General features: G+C 42.7%; 3 long non-coding RNA genes across 3 annotated transcripts; 1 reads left to right on the forward strand and 2 right to left on the reverse strand.

The window, feature by feature from the left end:
• The first annotated feature begins 1,280 nt into the window (after positions 1–1,280).
• On the forward strand, positions 1,281–19,665 carry LOC124286927. The gene is made up of 5 exons (XR_006901152.1): positions 1,281–1,784; positions 2,015–2,062; positions 2,941–3,023; positions 18,920–19,025; positions 19,276–19,665. It is a non-coding gene; the product is annotated as an uncharacterized LOC124286927 (long non-coding RNA).
• On the reverse strand, positions 5,966–8,838 carry LOC124286929. Its single transcript, XR_006901154.1, has 3 exons — positions 8,728–8,838; positions 7,524–7,598; positions 5,966–6,794 (listed from the first exon to the last, which is right to left on the reverse strand). It is a non-coding gene; the product is annotated as an uncharacterized LOC124286929 (long non-coding RNA).
• LOC124286928 lies at positions 13,434–14,735 on the reverse strand. The gene is made up of 3 exons (XR_006901153.1): positions 14,607–14,735; positions 14,034–14,132; positions 13,434–13,496 (listed from the first exon to the last, which is right to left on the reverse strand). It is a non-coding gene; the product is annotated as an uncharacterized LOC124286928 (long non-coding RNA).
• Positions 19,666–20,710: the final 1,045 nt, after the last annotated feature.

Raw genomic sequence — 20,710 nt, forward strand, 5'->3', positions numbered from 1 at the left:
ATAACATAGAGTGAATGTTTTTAGTGAGTCTAAATCTTTGATGGGTAGTATATAATAGTTTCAATTTGTGCCATGGCTCATGGAATGAGAGAGGGGCAGTGAGCAAAAAAGTTTCCAACATTTTGCTAGCCAGTCGGGCTAGCTATTCCTGAAAGTTACTAGCCCATAAAATAATCCAGAAGCCCGAAATTTGAATGTAGAAACTATACGAAAGATTACAAAAATAGATAAGGATAAGATATTGTCGGCATGACACGGGCTTCATAATTAAGCTGCTAATATGATGGACATTTTTATCAGGCCATAATCTTGCATGGTTTAAAAGTGTATTTAATTTTCCCACACTGGATACGGGGGTCGGCGGTGGGCAGGATACGCTCATGGAGTCGGAACTGCACAACCGACACGGTGTCTTATATAACATGTAGGCTACTTTGAGGACTCTAAATCAGCAAGATGCTCTATTATGAAAAAAAGTTCAACTTAGGAGCAGTTGTTTGATGGAAGGATGGTGTACATGTATACAGTTTTTAGTCGTCTATCTTTGTTAGTCGTATGTGATAGAAATAATTTACACTTCTATACTGTGTTCACAGGGAAGACTAAACGTCACAACAAATCACAGTAAGTAAAATACACTGAATGAGTGAACGTGCTTCAATACCACAGTCACCGCTTCCGTGGTGTAGTGGTTAGAGCGTCCGCCCGGAGAGCGGAAGGTCGCGGGTTCGATCCCCGATCGCGTCATACCAAAAGACGTTAAAATATGGTACTTGTTGGTCCCTGCTTGGCGCTCGGCATTAATGGGTACAACAAGGACTGGTCGGCTCGGAGTCAGTATAATGTGTCTGATTGGGTTATTCATGCTTCACCGCGGCATGGTATCTCAGTGGGCTAGCACTATAAAACCAGCTTAAGTCTGGGCTAGTACAAGCAGCCGCACATACACATACACATGCATGCACGTCGTCATATGAGCGAAATATTCTCAAGCAAGACGTAAAACCCAATTTCACCTCACCAATACCACAGTCAGGGCGGCGAACTTGTCTTAATGGTGTCGTACAAAGCAGACAGTTATTACATATTGTTAAGTGGTGATTCCGAAGTTCGAACGGAAACGTTAAACCGGAATCGTCTGTAAACAAACTAGGTGTGAAACCAACCAACGGGGAGTGAGTGAGTGAGTTTAGTTTTACGCTGCTTTTAGCAATCGTCCAGCTATATCACGGCGGGGGACACCAGAAATGGGCTTCACATATTGTACCCGTGTCGGGAATCGAACCCGGGTCTTCGGTGTGACGAATGAACGCTTTTACCACTACGCTACCCCACCGCCCCCAACCAACAGTTAAATGAAATGTGATTAACAATTAAGGCCAGGCGTCAATATGAACCACAACAAAGGTGTCACTCTAAATGGCAGTACAAAATTGGTATGCAGCACAAATTCAGAAGGAATATAATAAGAGCAGCGATTATGACAACGACATTGATGTCAATATTCAGCTCTCAGCAACATGTAATTATAGGCCGCAGGGTATAGTGCCTATCATCATTCTGGATTAAGTTCACGCAGCTCCCACCAGCCCCTTCTGACTAAATCTGGTGCAAGTCAAACTACACCCCATGTCTAACTGTAACACACCATTGCCCTCACTGAATATCACATGTTGAATAACTTACATCTGGAACATTATAGCACAATAAATAACAAGCTGAATGTACAATTGTCCCCAGGAGAGACGATGAGGAGAAAGGAGATTTGCAGACAGATGCTGTTGGTTTGTATAGCTTGTTATTTTACAGCAAGGTTATGTCATATGTTTTCATAAAATCTCTTTATTTACATGTTCAAGTCTATGTAGTCATACGAAAAAGCATAATTTTAAATCCATATTCAAATGCTTCAAGATGCTAAACTAAAGAAAAGTCACTGTTGTTCGAATCAAGATATTTTCGAGTGGTCTTCGACAGCAAAAAGTCATATCTTACCATTGTCTAACTATTTCAGTGATACAGGACAATGAGCTGTATTACAGTCACAATGGCATTTGTCCAGGTAAGGTAGCCATTGTTTCCTATGTTGGATATGGTTCACGCTTCCTTATATATAGGTGCAGCTTCTTGCAACATTCAACGCAAACACTCATATATTGTGCAAACTGTGAGGCTGGCTGTGTTACCGGTAGAGCTGACACCCTTACCCTATTAGCAAACACCTGGTGTCATCAGGGATTTTCATGTACTTCTAAATCACGATTTCATTGTTACTCCGAATGGAAACTTTTCTGGCGACAATAGAGACTGGCTTGCAGTTGGGTGTGATGTGCTATACTTCAGTACATCCAATAGCAGAGGTGCTAAGCAGCAAATATATGTGGTGTCGGACTACAGGAACAACTATTGTAACATTCTAGGTGGAGTCTAATATATTAGTCAAGGAACATTGCCAGTCGCTGCTTTTGATATTCGATTTTTCAGGATAGATCGATCACATTTTCCTTGTTTCTGTGTAAATCTGGTACAAGTCAAAATACACCACACACGTCTAACTGTCAAACATCGCTGCCCCGCTGCCCTTCACTGAACACCCGATGCCTTTTGCAGTGATTATTCTGGTGTTCCCCGTACAAATAGCTGGGTTCCTTGGCCATGTCGTCGAGGTCTCTACACCAGGAGTGAGGTGATAAATGAATGCGCATGAATCAAAACCTCACTCACAACCTGGCATTTGCTGGGATTGTTGCTTCGTCAAATCAGTTTTACAATTGAATTATGTAGCATGATATTTCTAGAGTCAAACATGATCTACAATTAGGTATAGAGCGAGGCATTGGAGTGTGGGATACAGCGCCACGTCACACAAGAAAACACATGCTCATGACTGTACAATGATTCTTGAAACTGTGTCGCTATTATTTGAACAATTATTTGAAGATTCATTTGAGGCGGAGAGGATGAAAGAATCAAGAAGCGTGATGGAAATGGACCCCGACTACGTGTATGCCAACCCGAACAAGGTATTTGTCAATAATGTATGCATGCATGCATGCATGTATGTATGTTTGTTTGTGTGTGTGTGTGTGTGTGTGTGTGTGTGTGTGTGTGTGTAATATGTATGTATACTAATGTACACATGTGCGTGTGTGTTTGTGTACATGTATCTGGATGGATGCATGGACGTGTGTATGTTCAAAGACTCCAAACACTCATGAGTGCTTCGGTTTACGTAAACTATTTACGATTTTGCACATATATAGTAATAACTTCCCCCATCTTGTAGACAATAACACAGCTGACAATAACACAGTAGACAATAACACAGTAGACAATAACACTGTAGACAATAACACTGTAGACATTAACACTGTAGACAATAACACTGTAGACAATAACACTGCTGACAATAACACTGCTGACAATAACACTGCTGACAATAACACTGTAGACAATAACACTGTAGACAATAACACTGCTGACAATAACACTGTAGACAATAACACTGTAGATAATAACACTGCTGGCAATATATCTGTAGACAATAACACGGTAGTAATTACACGGTAGACAATAACACTGCTGACAATAACACTGCTGACAATAACACTGCTGACAATGACACTGCTGACAATAACACTGTAGACAATAACACTGTAGATAATAACACTGCTGGCAATATATCTGTAGACATTAACACGGTAGTAATTACACGGTAGACAATAACACTGTTGACAATAACACTGTAGACAATAACACTGTAGACAATAACACTGTAGACAATAACACTGCTGACAATAACACTGCTGACAATAACACTGCTGACAATAACACTGTTGACAATAACACTGAAGACAATAACACTGCTGGCAATAACACCAGTGGAAGTATGTGCACAGACAGTGATTTTATCAACAAGATATCTGTAACTCCAGCTTTACCCCAGATGTCTCTCTCAATGTTCTCTTTACACAGAAACGAAGTGGTGGTGTTGACCAAACCAACCCTATAAAGTTCAGTCAGTGTAACCCCAAGAACATGGAGACTGCTTGGGCCAAACAAACGGAACCTTGATGTACAGGTGAGGCTCTGTCTGCTTGGAGTCCTATTGTCCTGATGTTTAGAAGTGCTGTAATGTGGAGAAGCTTCAACATTGCGTGTATTGTATACCTATGTCCAAGAGGATCGATTAGGTCAGATCACCACATGGAGAAAGTACTTTTATATGATAACCTTAATTATTTGACAAATGTATTTAAGAACATAATTGTTTAGACTCTGCTGCTTGTCCTTAAAATAGTCATTTCCTTTTTTCTTTGATAGGATTTAAGCACTGCAGCCCAGTCGAAGGAGACGTCCCACTAGTAGTGACGCTGGCCTTGTATGTGCCAGGATTCTCTGTCCCAGGGTTGGACACGTGCTGATTAAAATCACCCTCGGTCTGTCAGTGATGTACACGTGATCATGGATGTCGCCGACGTGGTGAATGTCAACGTTGTCACATGGACATCACTGACAACCTACTAGTCCATCACCACCACCAAATACGGACGTCATCCTTGAATAGGGGTTTGGAAGTAGTGTGTGTAATCTTAAAAAACTATACGTTTTTCTATATGTTATTGTTCACTTTCACTTAACAGCGAAATACGTCTTGATTATAAGCATAAGTACCACATGCTTTATATTCACCATAAAGTACCATGATGTTGGATAATGTACCAATTCTATGTAAAGTTTAAGCTATTGTTGATTTGATAAAGTTATTTTAACCCATATTCGTTTCATTCTGTTTTTGTTACACTGTCGAGACGGAAGCTTTGCTGTAAAACCTTCCATGGTCAGGCTGGAGACTTGTCTTTGATTCAGAGCATGAGATGAATGTGTGGAAACCAGTTGACGTGTAGTTTGAAAGCACTGCACTGGCCCATTCACTCACCCGCATACCTTAATATATTTAGTCCCGTGAAGATCCGGGGTAGAATTTGTCTTCAGCAACCCATCCTTGTCGTAAATGTCAACTGACGCGATCGTGTGGTCAGGCTCGCTAACCAAGTTGATGCATGTCATCGTATACCGATTGTGCAGATGGTCATGTTGTCAATCACGTGGTTGTCTGATCCAGAGTAGATCATTTACTGACCAAATTACAGAACCAATTGCAAGACACACTAGCGCTCCATTAACATTGCTGTGGGCGGTCCACGACGGTGACGCTTCCGATGGGATACATCCTCCAGCCTTTAAGAGGTAGAATAACTTAAAGCGGACAAACAGCCGCAGGCTCACTCCCTTCGTTATTCATCAATGCAGTTATATGCAAACATGACTGAAATCAGTCGCCATTGTAGTCCAATATTTGCACATACAGGGAGCGGGTTATTATTGAATATAACCAACTACCAAAAGAGAAATATAATTTCTGTGTATTTACCTTTGGGCGTCGTGCACAGTTCGTCAGTGTGAAATAAGGCAAACGCGGCAACATATATTTGTGTACCGCCCAAATAAGGACAACAGATAACAGCCTTGTTTCTGTTAGGTAGATTACACAACAAACACAACAGCCTTCCTCATTTCGTCACGATGGAGGGCTTACTGACGTCACAGAGCAATAGCGGCGCGTTGTGCTTATTTTCCATAATGAAATAAATACAACGTTTCTAAAGGTCAGTTTGTAAAGAAATGTGTGCATATATGAAAACAGACTGTCCAATGAAAACAATCTCACTACATTGGGACCAAGCTGAATGAGTATCCATCAGGCATGACTCACATGAGAAATAACCCAGGTTTAACTTCCGCCAAGATTGGACTTATAGTTTCATTATGTCTTCTTAGTAGTGACGCTTCCTTCTTAAAGTAATCATTTCAGGTCGATTTTCTGACATGTTACTGCAAGCCCTCACATACATGCTGCGTTAATGTTAAACTCGGTTATGTCGAATAAGAACAAACAAACGCAAACGGTAGTAAGGTATTTATATACACAGGACACTTCTCAGTGTTGCTGATGGTGCGGGTGGAAGAGAGCAGATGCTGGTAGATGCCGCGGTCAGCAGTTGGTCAGCCGTACCACAGCTGAATGTCAATAACAGAGTCTGGACCAAACAAGCCAGTGATTAATATTATGAGCAAGGACCCGGAGTCGGGGTACGCCGGCAAACCATTAACCTACCTCGCAGCCTTTTAATACCAAGGATCATAATCGGTGTTAATCAGGAATTCGAACTTAAGAGGATGAATTACAACTAGGTCATCCCTCCTCAGCAAGTTGCGTCATACAAGAATTGGAATGGTCAGCGCATACAGCAATGGTTTTCACATGTAGATGTATTACAGAATATTGCATGAACATCGACATGACTGACCAGATCAGCTATATTGTCTACTAACTAAAGACCAAATGTACCTAATCTTGAAATCCCAATCAAATCAAATACCAGGGCCTTTCCGTGAACATCTGTTTAGAATAGCAGTGTCTTTGAGAATCCACGACGAGAGGGTGAGTGAGTAAGTATGATGGTACTCCGCTTTTAGCAATATTCCAGCAATATCACGTCGGGGGACACCAGAAATGGGCTTCACACAGTGTACCCATATGGGGAATCGAACCCGGGTCTTCAGCGTGACGAGCGAACACTTCCATCAGGCCACTCCACCGCCCCACACGGCGAGTGCGAGTCACGGTGTCTTGTGTGCTTTATCAGGAGACGACCCTGCGGGGGAGTTAATGTAGATGGGGCCAGTGTTTTGTATGACACAATAGGTGCTGTCAGGATCACCATCAGATTCTGGAAAGAAAATGTGTTATGGCTGTAGATTATCTTTACAAGAACATGGGTGAGTGAGTGAATGAAACTTTAAACAGTGCTTCAGTTATGTCGAGGCGGGTCCTTGAATGTGATATTTTGATAAATTCATTTGTGTTTGTTAACACATTGTGTTTCCATTGTGTTTGTTAACACATTGTGTTTGTTCCATTGTATTTGTTAACATAGAACTAATCTCCTCGAACAGTTGCATTATGAATGCCCGTTAAGCATTATTCACTCACTAACTCAAGGCATGTCAACTTGTGGATGGAAAACCAAAGAACACTATTGAGCGATGTTCTGGTTATAAGGAGAAATTGCAGATCAGTGAGTCTCCACCAGACAATCCAGTGATTGATACCGTGAGCAAACCTCCACACGTCATGCTCGTGGTTGTTTGACACGTCCGTCAGGAACAATCCAGCTAAATGACGTCGGTACGTTACTTATACGTTCGGGTGAGTGAGTTAGAATTTACGTCATAGGGGCAATACTTCAGCCATAACGTGGCGAGATATTGAATATATATATACCAAATACAGTATGAAGAAGATTAAATCATTTAGTGAAGTTGGTTTTACGCCGCTTTTAGCAATATGTCAGCTATATCACGCAGTGTATAAATACGAAGCCTGTCATCGATGATCGACAGTACGATAACAATGAATGCTGGACTGTAGTGGGTTCTCCTTGTGTGACGTCACTCACCTCTGTCAGGGATATCGTATAGATGATCATTTTTAACAACGAAGCAGTCTGTGAATGGAAACTTGAATTTTGTTCCTGAAATATACAAAACAATATTCTGCTATTACTTGTTGAACTTCGCATGGGTGTTATTGTGTTTAAACAAATGTGAATGTAGAAATATTCTATTGACGAACTGGAAGTATGTATGTACGTACGTGTGCTGACGGTGTTGGTACGTAGATCTATATGCATGTATATATAGGGTTGTTCGCAGATGTCAGTGGCATGACAGCTGCTACGTGGTAGTGGAAGGTGTTAGATTCACCAAGTGACAAAACCCCCGTAAAATGCCAAACTAAGTTTAATTTGTTGAGTTGGTTGGCTGGTTGATTGATGTTCAACGCCACGCTAAGCAGTATTCCAGCTATATCGAGGCGGTCTGTAAATAATCGAGTCTGGACCAGACAATCCAGTGATCAACACCATCAGCATCGATCTAGGCAACTGGGATACGATGACATGTATCAACCAAGTCGGCGAGCCTGACCACCCGATCCCGTTAGTCGCCTCTTACGATAAGCATGGGTTGCTGAAGATCAGTTCTGACCCGGATCTTCATGGGTGGAGATTTTAAGAGGTTATGGGCCCAAGGGGTTACTGAATACACACAAGCATTTACCTTTTTAAACAACTGTTTATAGATGAACAAAACTTTGTAAGGAAGCTTCACGCTATAATGGGAATGAGACTCCGATCTGAAAACACTCCTTGTCAAAGACTCAAACATATTTCTGAACAAACGCAGAACCGGCACTACTGATCATACCGTAGACTCGCATCGTCACTTCTTCAAATAATATGATTTACAGGCAGTAGAGTTAGCGCAAGTATCGTGCACAGAGTTAAATTATTTAAACGTTCAACACTCAACACCGAGTAATGTAGAGTGAGTGAGTGAGTGTTTCACGCCGCATTTAGCAATATTCCAGCCATATCACGGCGGGGGACACCAGAAATTAACTTCACACATAGTACCAATGTGGGCAATCGAACCCAGGACTTCAGTGTGACGAGCAAACGCTTTAACCATTGGGCTACCACATCGCCAAGGTGTAATGTAGAAACGCAGTGTGCACAAAACCTGTACGGTACCAAGGAAGAGTAATTGAAATACAGACGGTAGCAAATAGGAACATATTGCTGTGACCCTGACAGTACTCACCTCCCACCCGTAGTAAGACGCTGTAGATGATGAGGGTGAGGAGGAGGGTGGCGACGGCTACCACTGCCAGGAGGTAACCAGGGATACAGCTGGCACCAGCATCTGAAACTGAGAGTCACAGAGGTTGATTCCATCTTTGCCTATCAACACACATGATAGCCACAGATATTCTCTGGACAACCACTTCTTTAGGGACAAACTGCTCAATGTCATAGTGGTGTGACGATTCATCGATACACATCGATGCATCGATCCATGGGTCGCCGATACAGTGAATCGATAAAAAGTTTTACATTGTTGAGCTTTGAACTCTTGCGAAGGGCCGGTCATACAGGTGACCGTGGTCCCATTGTCTTCCGCTTTCAAGGTCAAGGCCAAAAGGCTTGTTCTGTTGCACGTGCGAAAGGCATCCACTAACTGTCCAGTTTTCACGGTCTCACTAAAATCTTTTCCCAAGGGGTGGTCACTTTATGGACTACTTCTGAATTATTGCACACAGCCACGTTTCGATGTAATTTCTTCCTTCGTTATCAAGCTAACAGTAAATTATTGTTGTATGTTTCATTTTTTACTTCATCTTTGCACGGAAGTGGTTTTTGGAATGAAATCTCAAAACATGACATATGTTACCCTCAGTGTAGATTCTTACACTGTTATCAAGCTAAAAGTGAAAATCTGTCAGACGCTGGCATCTAGTTGATTATTGGTGTCTGTTCTGTTTAATGCTGGCATTGTGGCCTAATATGTCAGTGTGACAGGGACAATTACATGAAATACTGGACCTATTTCTTAATTCAAGAACTTCGGTTCAAATTCAATTTCAAATTAATTTTGGAAAGACCGAGACTTAAAGGATGTTCGATATGAACATTATGGATAACAACTTCTTTATTTCGTGAGTGCAACATTTTGATACAGATTCTTGTACCACTGTCAAGCAAGAATTTGTATCAAAACGTCACACTCACGAAATACAGAATGTGTTATCCACCAACTTGAATTCTGTGACTGCTGTTCTGTATTACACCTGTGGTGATCTTCCTTACCTGCATCAGAGAGGGAATCTGAACACCCGCTTGCACAAACTGGACGACAACAACATGTATGATGCAATTGTCCTGGCAGTCGCTGGACTTGACAGGATGAACTGGAGTCATCGCATATCGCAGGTGCATTTTACTGGTGTCTTTCATCAAACTGACCATAGTTGTAGTTAGTTGTACTGCATTCCAGCATTTAGAAGTTTCAGGGGGTGATGGGGTAGCCTTGTGGTTAAAACGTTTGCTCGTCCAAGACCCAGGTTCGATTCCCCACATGGGTACTGTACCCAATGTGTGAAACCCATTTGTGGTGTCTCCTGCTGTGATATTGCTGGTATATTGCTAAAAGCGACGTAAAACTAAACTTACTCACTCACTCACTCACTCACTCGCTCTCACTTATGCTTGTCGTAGAGGCGGCTAACGGGATCGTCACTGTCGCTGCTGTGTCAGTAGAAGGCAAAGATCCCTTAGTAGGTGTGTCGGTCCCGTCATCTACATCAACGTTGGGGATATGTGACATACGGTGTGAGTGTAGTTTAACGATACTGACTGTTCGTGTATCGTAGTGAACACAAACTAATTGATTTAGATGCTGAGAAGGTACTGAACAATAAGGAAACCTCACATTTGCCAGAAAGGAATTATATTGAAAATGAGTAGTACAGGGCAGTGTTTGCACAACTTTCATTTGGCTGTTGGCCATCAGGACCTGCTGCCGCCTGCAGACTTTAAAATCTACAGGCGCGGAATGAAATCTGCAGGTCGAATTTGTTAAATCAAACCAATAAACACAAAATAGTCTACACTGTTTCGACAAAATCAATTAGCGAAGCCTTTGGCCCTGAGACAAGTTTTTATTTGTTAAAGACTGGTGTTGACATTCCTAGGCGCAAAGCGCTGAAATACCAGGAATTGAAACATGGATTGTTCCCGAACGTTAATAAAGAAAACAATTATGGGAAAGAATAAAGTTGAAAACAATTGACAGATAATTTACTGAAGGCCACAAGGGCCAGCAAGTATTTGAAACTGCCGGCCCGACACAATAACAACCGGCGCCGGGGCTTCGGGTCGCCGATTATTTTGAACGCTGGTACAGGGTATTTAATATGGGCAAATCCCATACTAGCCAGGTCTGACCTGACGCATCGGCCCATTTAAACTGTGGTGAACAACGCGACCCTGCGTAGTCACGTGGTCATAATGAACAGTTAAACAGAGATAAACGGTTCTCATGCAACGCCTTACACATGTTGAACGTGAACGTGCAATTGGCATGATCCAGGCTGGCCAGTCTACTACGGCTGCTGCACGTGCAATAAGATGCAGTAGACGGACAATTTGCGCAACCGTTTTACGTCCGCAATGTCAACCAGTAACGCATTGTCAAGGGGTCGCGTAACTGTCCAGACAATACGAAGCTGCTTGCGAGCTGCCCATCTGTATGCCCGATGTCCTTATGGTGGGCCGATTCTGCCACAGGTAATCTGTAATGACGCTTGGCACAATTGTACCTGTGCTGGAACCAGAGAGAATGGAATAGGGTTGTGTATAGCGACGAATCACGTTTTACTCTGCAAGTTGCAGACGTGTGCGATCGTGGCGCACCGTCACGCGCAGATGGTCTGGGGAGCTGTCTGTCTTGTAATTCGTGCAGCGGGATAACGTGACCAGGACCCCTTTTCATAAAGCGATCGTAGCGCTAAGGTGATCGTAACTCCCATACTTTAACATAGACTTACGACAGTCGTAGCGCTAAGCTGATCGTAACTCCCATACTTTAACACAGACTTAAGACTGTCGTTGGTGAGGTGATCGTAACTCCCATACTTTAACACAGACTTAAGACTGTCGTAGGTGAGGTGATCGTAACTCCCATACTTTAACATAGACTTAAGACTGTCGTAGGTGAGGTGATCGTAACTCCCATTCTTTAACATAGACTTAAGACTGTCGTAGGTGAGGTGAGGTGAAATTTGGCTTTACGTCGTGCTTGAGAATATTTCGCTCATATGAAGACGTGCATGCGTGTGTATGTGTATGTGCGACTGTTTGTACTAGCCCAGACTTTAGCTGGTTTTAAAGTGCTAGCCCACTGAGATACCATACCGCAGTGAAGCATGAATACCCCACTCAGACACATTATACTGACTCCGAGCCGACCTTGTTGTACCCATTAATGCCGAGCGCCAGGCAGAGACCAACAAGTACCATATTTTAACGTCTTTTGGTATGACGCGGTCGGGGATCGAACCCGCGACCTTCCGCTCTCCGGGCGGACGCTCTAACCACTACACCACGGAGGCGGTCTAAGACTGTCGTAACGCCACGATCGCTTGTGAAACGGGGTCCTGGTTCTTGTGCCGGAGCAGGTGCCGTCCATGGCTGCTCATGGTCCAGGCCTTCAATTCCAACATGACAATGCGACACCACACGAAGCTATTTTGACACGAAAGCACCTGCAAAATGCGGGTATTGACGTCATGGAGTGGCCATTGAGACCACCTGAACTCAATCACGTATGGGACGTTCTTGGAAGAAGTCTTCGTGCCTTGAGAGGTAAACTCGAGAGTGTGCAAGAGCTGGGCGCCATGCTGGTACAGCAACGACGCAGGTTGCCTAATGCGGTGTTAGGCAATACAAGCTTCAATACAGATGGCTTAAGTCCCTGGGAAATCAAAATGTAACTCCATCGTGGTCACTGTGGTGGGAGCACCTTCATGCCTAATCCTGTTGTACTACACGCTCATTACGTACATACACAAGATATGTCCATTAGCATCAAGCTTTGTTCCATGTTAGTATCTTTAGGACATAAAGTAACACATGTGAAGTTTGTTATTGAGTTTAGTATAGTTCACAAGTAGCAAGAAATGACATTTCTAGGTGATCCCAAACCGAATAGGTTTTAACTTCCTTACGTGGCATTTAGAAGCTGGTATGATGAAGAGGAACACTCTTGTATGGATAGACAACTTCTTTGTTGCAAGTTGCTTGATACCGCATCCACTGCAGTAGATCTCCATCCATTACAAAGTGTTCCTCGAATAGGTTTTATTATCTTAACCCCTAAAATGGGTTCATAATATTTCATTGAAGACCTACTGGGTGCGTACACTCCCACACAAGGTGACACCATTTGAGCTTGTGGACATTGTCGACACAATACAGTCATAGTTTTGTATTTGTATCGGTACAAGGTTTGGCATTTTCAAACCAACACATTATGTCAGTACCTCAGAAAGTATACAGGAAAGAAGTGCTCCTTCAATAATCAATCAGAGTAACTGAAGTAAAGGTAGGGTAAAGGTTAATCAGAAATATTACCTGTGTTGGTCTCGGTCTCTGTTGTAGCAGTTCGCACTGTGGAATGGATCAACGATACCGTGGTGTCAGTAGAAACAACTGAAAACAGGAACATAAATTCACACTTATCTTGCTCATCAGATACGGCAGATGTTGTGTATGGTTTCCCATGATGATTATAAATTAAAATGTTAGGCATATTCATTCAAACACAGGGTAAGGATTTCCAAATGACACGTAAGTTCAAAGTTATTCATAAATATTACCATTTATGGTCACCTCTGCTGCTGTTGTTGTTGTTGTTGACATTACGAGTGACAACATTGCTTACCTAATGGGTTAAAGAGACGTATATACCAGTTGTTGTGACTGATTGGGACAGGGATGTCTTCGTCCTGCCTGTAGGTCGACCAGGAGTATCTGAAACAGCAATAATATCAAAGTGTGGTACTTCTGATAAGATACTGTATTACTTCATCCTCATTACCTCAAACTCTTTCCGCTAGGGCGATGAAACACGATGTCACATTTAAGTATCTGTAGAATCAATATTAACACTGAAGTGTTGCTATGGAAATATAAATCTCCCGTCGAACACTGTAAAGTTGAACGGCCGCTGTCTCGAGCTATGGTTTACTCCATTCTCCATGATTTTCTTAGTTTGTTGTTTCACTGCATTTTGAAATTGGGATAACAATTCTACATCAGTGTTTCCTACACCACACAGATGATTCATATGATTTTGACATCGTTGTTGAGTAAACATTCGCAATATTCGTGAATGAATGTAAAATGATTGTGCCTGACTTCGTGTATTATGTTCAACCGTTCCCTATTTACATCATCTGGTATATGTGCAAATGAGAAAATCACAAATGTTTGTCATTAATAAAACTAAATATCATAAAAAGGAGAAGACGAATTGGTGTTGCAACCATAATAATACCGTGTACTTACGATGTTTACCCAGAGACGTTGTAGCTGGAGGTGTCGTCGCTGTCACTACTGCGTCTGAAGAAGGATGTGTTCCCACTCCATTTGTGTTGGTCCCAGCATCTACATCAACGTGGAAGAGACGCAAATACATGATCACGTGTGACCTGCTATCTGGATGCTGTTTTACGTCACTGACTGTGTTCACTAACTACGATACACGAGAAATAAATTAGACTGAAAATGGGTAGTACAAGGTAGTTGAGAAATGGGCTGCACACATTGTGCCCATGTGGGGATTCGAACCCGGATAATGGCCAGGTTTAACCATGAAGCATCCACCCATTTGAAGCTTCCACCCATTTCAGCACGCTCTTTACGTAAATAATATATGATGTAGATGGTGTCATATGTTGCCCATCCGATACGCGGTAGTTGCGTTGGTCATCGATAAGAAGCTATCAATTTTCAGTCAAACACCGGGTATCAGTATCTTCAATGTCAGTGAGGTACGTGAAGAGCAATTGCCCATTCCATAACCAATCAGAAAGGGATATCTTAATGACAGGTAGGCTAAATGTTAATCATAGATATTACCGTTGATGGTCACCCCTGCTGCTGTGGCGGTTGTTGATGATGATGATGCTGTTACTGCTGTTGTTGTAGGTCGTTGTGTAGGTAGGATCGAGGATATAGTGGAGACGCTGTCTTTCTGTATGGAAACAACTGGAAACACGACCATGACTTTAGTATAGTATTATGTGAGATGCATGTGTTCCTGTTGTACCGAGATACGAGCGTTGCCTGGACTCTGCGGAATGACTCATCACAACGGTACATGTTTAGAAGGATGATATATTCCCCGTCTGAGGAATGACATCAGCAATATGATAATTACACATCAATGATCTCATGAAACCCATCTTGTCAATGTTATACAGCACGTCGACCTTACATTAACCACAAACTCGTCCTTGTGTGAAAATGTTGGGTTATTGCAAAGTATGGTAACATGAACATCACATCATACATTTAATACACATTGTTACTTACCGCCTGTAGCATCGTTGACGACAAACTTCAACATGTTGCCCGAAGGAATCCGATTATACCCTGAACATCCCCAAATAGATCCGTCGTCAAGAGGTGAATTTATTTTCAGATTGAGTTGATGTATTGCCAAAAACAGACTCACGTTAAACCGCCCTGTTATATCGTGGAAATATTCACCATTTCTATCAACGTCGATGATGCTGGAAATGTTAATGTTTGTGCTAAACAGGTGCACGTTATTCCTACTCCAGGCCACAAACCCCAGTGCTGCCCTATCTCGGTGGCTGCACGACAGTGTGACCACGTCCCCGTCTTTGCCTGATGTAGGGGATGCAGTCAGGATGAAGGCGGTCTGTGCCCCAGCTGCAGGATGAAGAACGTCTCTCTCAATGTAATGAACGCATCTACGTCACACCATAACGCCTAGCTATACACTGGTCTGTGAACACCAGAACACTTTAAACTGGAATATAACTACGCACGCTCATTGCAATAATGCAGCATTAAATGTAGGCACGTTTATAGTTTTGTAACTTTATGTATCCACTGAGGATGTTTTAGCAATGTTTATTCCAACAAGGCAGTATTTACTGCTGTCTGCTGATACCTCTGTTAATACCTACACTCCTGAATTGTCTCGATCTCTGTTGGCTGATAGCCTTCAGTGCAACTTTGAACTGTTACTAAACATCTCGTTACAATGGAATAGAAGACCTACCTGCTACAACAGTTGTATCAAGTGCCAACAGGAGAAGAGCGGTACGTTGTAGCGATCCACACATGGCTGTTTGGAGGAAGACAACCTTCACAGATCACGCGTGTTGATGTAATGTTGAAGTTGGATGCAACAAGGAAGTATACTATCTGAATTATCCTTGGTGTCTTTCATAGTTTTATTGACAGAAAGGGTGGATATATTTGCTGAAAGGAAAATAATTTGCTTGACGAATATCTCTCTAAGATCACAGTAAAAACTGTTTTACATAGCTATGGAACCCGTGCTGCCTTATCTAAATGTGAAAATGCCTTACACTACCGTAAAACCCGGCTGCCTGACTTACTCTACAGTGTAACACGTTCTGTAACTTCTGTAACCCGTGTTCTCTTATACCACTGTGAAACCCATACTGCCTAACACCAATGTGAAACAAGTGTGAAACTATGCTGACCACTGTCAAACACACGCTATCTTAAACTACCTGCTGACGTACTCTACTGTGTCAACCCTTGGTGACGTACACTACCGAGAACACCTTGGCGACGTACACTACCGAGAACACCTTGGTGACGTACACTACCGAGAACACCTTGGTGACGTACACTACCGAGAACACCTTGGTGACGTACACTACCGACAACACCTTGGTGACGTACACTACCGACAACACCTTGCTGACGTACACTACCGACAACACCTTGGTGACGTACACTACCGAGAACACCTTGGTGACGTACACTACCGAGAACACCTTGGTGACGTACACTACCGAGAACACCTTGGTGACGTACACTCGCCGAGAACACCTTGGTGACGTACACAACCGAGAACACCTTGGTGACGTACACTACCGAGAACACCTTGGTGACGTACACTACCGAGAACACCTTAGTGACGTACACAGCCGACAACACCTTGGTGACGTACACTACCGAGAACACCTTGGTGACGTACACTACCGAGAACACCTTGGTGACGTACACTACCGACAACATCTTGGTGACGTACACAACCGAGAACACCTTGGTGACGTACACAACCGACAACACCCTGGTGACGTACACTACCGACAAAACCTTGGTGACGTACACTACCGAGAACACCTTGGTGACGTACACTACCGACAACACCTTGCTGAAGTACACTAATGTGACAACCCATCTGAAGCAATATTGGACCTTGAGCAACTATCGACTTCATGGATGTACGATGATGAAAGATCGGCCCGGTTACCTAAACTGTTTCAAAGGTTACACAGCCCTTGAGACGGAAGAAGTAAAGATGATGAGAGAAATGATAGATAACACAAAATCAGTTCCATCATCAGTAAAGTGTCTCCAGACAATTGGAATCCAGTGTTTGTTTGGATGTGTGTGTCAGCTGTGATATTTACCCAATAACAACATTTAAAGAAGATAAAGTTTGTCTTAATGTTGAACAACTGTATTCCAAAATCAGCTAAGTTAACGTAATCAATATGAATCAATACGAGTGTATCACTATCACGGTACACAACTGAGTGGCTGTACAAGGCAAAGGTAACACTAGACAAGAGCAGTGATTGTAGCAATGAAGATAGTGATAGTACTATTCAACTCTCAGCAACAGTAATCTACTATTAGTTGGCTAACATCACTGGTGGAACCATTACGTTTAACATTTACGACAGAAAAGAAATGTCTCAGCACCACGATTCATCAGCGACACACCACAGTTCGGTAACTAAACCTATGTCCACAGTCCCATAATGCATCCGTGGAATGTCGCGTGACTCGTCAGCTTCCTGTGGTCGTACTGATCTGGATCGGACTTAATAATAAATAATGATAAGTACGTTTATAATGCGTCAAATCCAGACACAAGTGTATGCTCATAGCGCTACATGAGAGATTCTGACATCACCAGGTTAAGAGATTACTAGAAATGATTAGCGTCTATAGAACTGAGTGAAGAGAAATGTTTTGAGACTGTCTTTGAACATTTGGAGAGTAGAGATTCCTTGAAGATGATCTGGGAGTTTATTCCAGAGAGTGGTGGCATTGTAAGTAAATGATCTCTGACCATACATGTGGGTAGAGTGAACTGTATTTCGTAATTCATATGCTTGAAGTTGCTTTAGAAAAGAGTGTTTTACCGGTTGTTCGACAACAAACAATACAAACACTCATATTTTGTGCAAACTGAGGGAGAGGCTGTGTTACCGGTAGTGCTGGACATGAGAAAACCTTGCTGGCGTACACTACTGAGAATGGAATGATGTTGCTTTTGGAGAAAATAGAGACTGGCTAGCGTCTGGGGCGTGATATATTATACTTCAATACATACAATAGTAGAACTGCTGGCGTACAGGCCTACACTACTGAGAAAACCTTGCTGGCGTACACTACTGAGAAACACCTTGCTGGCGTGCACTACTGCGAGCACCTTGCTGGCGTACACTACTGAGAAAACCCTTGCTGAAAACACCTTGCTGGCGTGCACTGACACCTGCGAACACCTTGCTGGCGTACACTACTGACTGCTGAACACCTTGCTGGCGTACACTACTGCGAGCACCTTGCTGGCGTACACACTGAAAACACCTTGCTGGCGTGCACTACTGCGAACACCTTGCTGGCGTACAGTACTGAAAACACCTTGCTGGCGTGCACTACTGCGAGCTCCTTGCTGGCGTACACAGAGAAAACACCTTGCTGGCGTACACTACTGCGAACACCTTGCTGCCTACTATGCGTGAAGTTGCTTTAGAAAAGTGTATTTTATCGGTTGTTCAGTATGTTTGTGTGTGAGTGTTTGCATGTATATGCATGTGTGTATGCATGTATGTATGTATGTGTGCATGTGTGTGTGTATATTTATGCATTCATGACATGCCACTGAACATTAATCAAAGATTTAGAATATAGATAAAAACAGATGTTCATCAGCGCTGTTTGCCATCAACAGACTTAAAACAATGACGAGTGATATAATTATAAGTATAGTTTCCCCATCTTGCAGACAATAATACTAGCGCTGACAAACTGCCTGCAGGAAGAGGACAGTAGTGTGTACCCTGACTGTGATCATACCAACAAGATGTGGGTAAATAAAGCTTGCCCATAATTGTCCTGTCTCCAATGTCTTCCTCTACACACAGAAACAAAGTGGAGGTGTTGACCAAACAAACCCACTCAAGTTCAGTCAGTGTAACCCCAAGAACATGGAGACTGCTTGGGACAAACAAACGGAACCTTGATGTACAGGTGAGGTTCTGATTGGTTGGAGTCCTATTGCCATTGTCCTGATGTTTAGAAGTGTTGTCATGTGGAGAAGCTTCAACATGTTCATGTATTGTATACCTGTGTCCACGAGAGTCGATTAGGTCAGATCACCATATGGAGAAAGTACTTTTATATGATAACCTTAATTATTTGACAAATGTATTTAAGAACATAATTGTTTAGACTCTGCTGCTTGTCCTTAAAAATAGTCATTTCCTTTTTCCTTTGATAGGATTTAAGCACTGCAGCCCAGTCGAAGGAGACGTCCCACTAGTAGTGACGCTGGCCTTGTATCTGCCAGGATTCTCTGTCCCAGGGTTGGACACGTGCTGATTATAATCACCCTCTGTCTGTCAGTGATGTACACGTGCTCATGGATGTCGCCGACGTGGTGAATGTCAACGTTGTCACATGGACATCACTGACGACCTCTAGTCCATCACCACCACCAAATACGGACGTCATCCTTGAATAGGGGTTTGGAAGTAGTGTGTGTAATCTTAAAACCTCACAGTATTTCTATATGTTATTGTTCACTTTCACTTAACAGTGAAATACGTCATCATCATAAGCAAAAGTACCACATGATTTATATTGACCATAAAATACCATGATGTTGGATGATATACCTGCATTTGTGTGAATTCTATGTAAAGCTATTGTGGATTTGATAAAGTTATTTTAACCCATATTCTTTTCATTCTGTTTTTGTTACACTGTCGAGACGGAAGCTTTGCTGTAAAACCTTCCATGGTCAGGCTTGAGACTTGGCTTTGATTCAGAGCATGAGATGAATGTGTGGAAACCAGTTGACGTGTATTTTGAAAGCACTGCACTGGCCCATTCACTCACCCGCATACCTTAATATATGTAGTCCCGTGAAGATCCGGGGTAGAATTTGTCTTCAGCAACCCATCCTTGTCGTAAATGTCAACTGACGCGATCGTGTGGTCAGGCTCGATAACCAAGTTGATGCATGTCATCGTATACCGATTGTGCAGATGCTCATGTTGTCAATCACGTGGTTGTCTGATCCAGAGTAGATCATTTACTGACCAAATTACAGAACCAATTGCAAGACACACTGGAGCTCCATTAACACTGCTCTGCGCGGTCCACAACGGTGACGCTTCCGATGGGACACATCCTGCAGCCTTTAAGAGGTAGAATAACTTAGAGCGGACAAACAGCCCCAGGCTCCCTTCCTTCGTTATTCATCAATGCCGTTATATGCAAACATGACTGAAATCAGTCGCCATTGTAGTCCAATGTTTGCACATACAGGGAGCGGGTTATTATTGAATATAACCAACTACCAAAACATCGCTCATCGATATACAGTGAAGCCTCATTAATCCGGACGGTTGCGTTTCTCAGCAAATTCGTCCGGATTGCGAATAGTCCGGACTACTGAATCAAGACCCAAGTTCAAGCAAGAGTTGCTTCCCTTACTATTACAAACACGACACGAATCATGTATTCCCTAGCCTGTCAGTGACAGAAGAGAACTGCCTTCACTATTCAAAGATTGAGGGATGTATACACTTTACTGACTGAGTTTGGTTTTACTTCGCTTTAAACAATATTCCAGCAACATCACGGCTGGGGACACCAGAAATGGGCTTCACACATCGTACCCATGTGGGGATTCGAACCCGGGTCTTCGG

The sequence above is a fragment of the Haliotis rubra genome, unplaced genomic scaffold (assembly GCF_003918875.1).
Source record: "Haliotis rubra isolate DU_JTF1 unplaced genomic scaffold, ASM391887v1 Scf396, whole genome shotgun sequence".
Classification (NCBI taxonomy): Eukaryota; Metazoa; Mollusca; class Gastropoda; order Lepetellida; family Haliotidae; genus Haliotis; species Haliotis rubra.